Raw genomic sequence first — 1,574 nt, forward strand, 5'->3', positions numbered from 1 at the left:
TACTGAGTTCATTACCCGACTGCTAACGGTGGTGAACAGGAGCTGTGCATCCTTCTCCAATGCATGCTTTCCCAAGTGCCTTTTTCAACATCGGTGACTCAAAGTGCATTACATTTCATTGCGCAAAGCGTTAGTCTCCATACGTATCATTTATTGTACCATATCTAACACTGTCTTTGTCGCAGTATTTCCCATACCCGAAAGAAATAAACCTCCATTTCAAGGGATTCACACAGTCTCCTCTACAGGAGGTTACTGAACCTGCAAGTGACCAAATAAAAACAAGAGGTCACCTCTCAGCGTGACTGATGAAGGAAAACGTGGAATTCATAATACCAACCTTGGATTTTTTATTTTTTTACTTACATAGATTTTTAGCATTATGCCAACCACTGGGGCAACTAAGGCCATTCAGCGCTGACAAAGAAATTGACAGTAAAAGGGTTGAAAGGTGTAACAGGAGGAAAACCTCGTAGTTGCGCTATGAAAATATTGTTAGGAGAGGATGGACAGTAAGATGGTAGAAAGAGAATATGAAGGGAGGTACTGTAAAAGGAATGAAAGTAGTTGCAACTTTGAGGTACAATAGAAAAGTCTGAAGAATCAATGCATCGCAGTGAATGGCTCAATCGAGCATTATCGCACATGGTGTAAGTACAATTTTGTCAGCTTGCAGTTACAGGTGTTGGTAAACCACACACGAGGGCCTGGTATTAAAAACTCAGAAATGCCTAAAAATTTATGATACACTTTAAGATGTATGGAAACTAATTTTCCTCAACGGCTCAGGTGTCAAGATCTTAAATATCAGTTTCTTACATTCCTTTCGTTTTCTCACCCAATGAACAATTGCTATAGCAATCAATACTTCGGGGCATTTTCTTATAAAGAGACGAACTTTTCTTTCAGTTATTCTACTTTATTCTATTTCCATGCTTGGAAAGAGAGAAGGTGCAGACTCTTTTTACAAAAAAATAGAGGATATTAAGATAAATATTTACAGTAAACAAGGATGAAATTGAACTCTATTGCACTCCTCGCCAGTAATAAAATATATGACATCATTTTTGGTGATGTTAAAAGCCACCTGTCTGGCAACAAACTGACATCGTGAGACCTTACCGTTCCCTAAATGGCTAAGTCTAAACAAGATGGCATAAGGGGAATCAACATTCTCAATTTTTACCAACTTTTTGAATCAATTGAGGCTGAGAAATCTTGCATATTTTAGTGACAAGTTCTTCACATCATCTGAACATACTATTGCAGCTGTGAGATGATAGCATGGGCTATAGAATGAGCCTTTATAGGATAATGTGGAGTGCCGAAGGTAGTGTCACTCACTACATCACTAAGGTAAGCTTGCTATGACTCCATAGTCAGCTAGATGCCTCAAAACATCTTGTTACTATGAGGACTAGGGAGCAGAAGGAAGTTAGCAGGTAAAACCCCCACCTCCTGGTTGTAATTAAAGAATGACGAATTAGCTATGAATTGAATTGAACTGAATATGAAATTTAGGCCAAAGGCCAAGCACTGGGACCTATGAGGCCATTCAGCGATGAAACGGAAAC

Source organism: Macrobrachium nipponense, chromosome 41 (assembly GCF_015104395.2).
Source record: "Macrobrachium nipponense isolate FS-2020 chromosome 41, ASM1510439v2, whole genome shotgun sequence".
NCBI classification, from domain to species: domain Eukaryota; kingdom Metazoa; phylum Arthropoda; class Malacostraca; order Decapoda; family Palaemonidae; genus Macrobrachium; species Macrobrachium nipponense.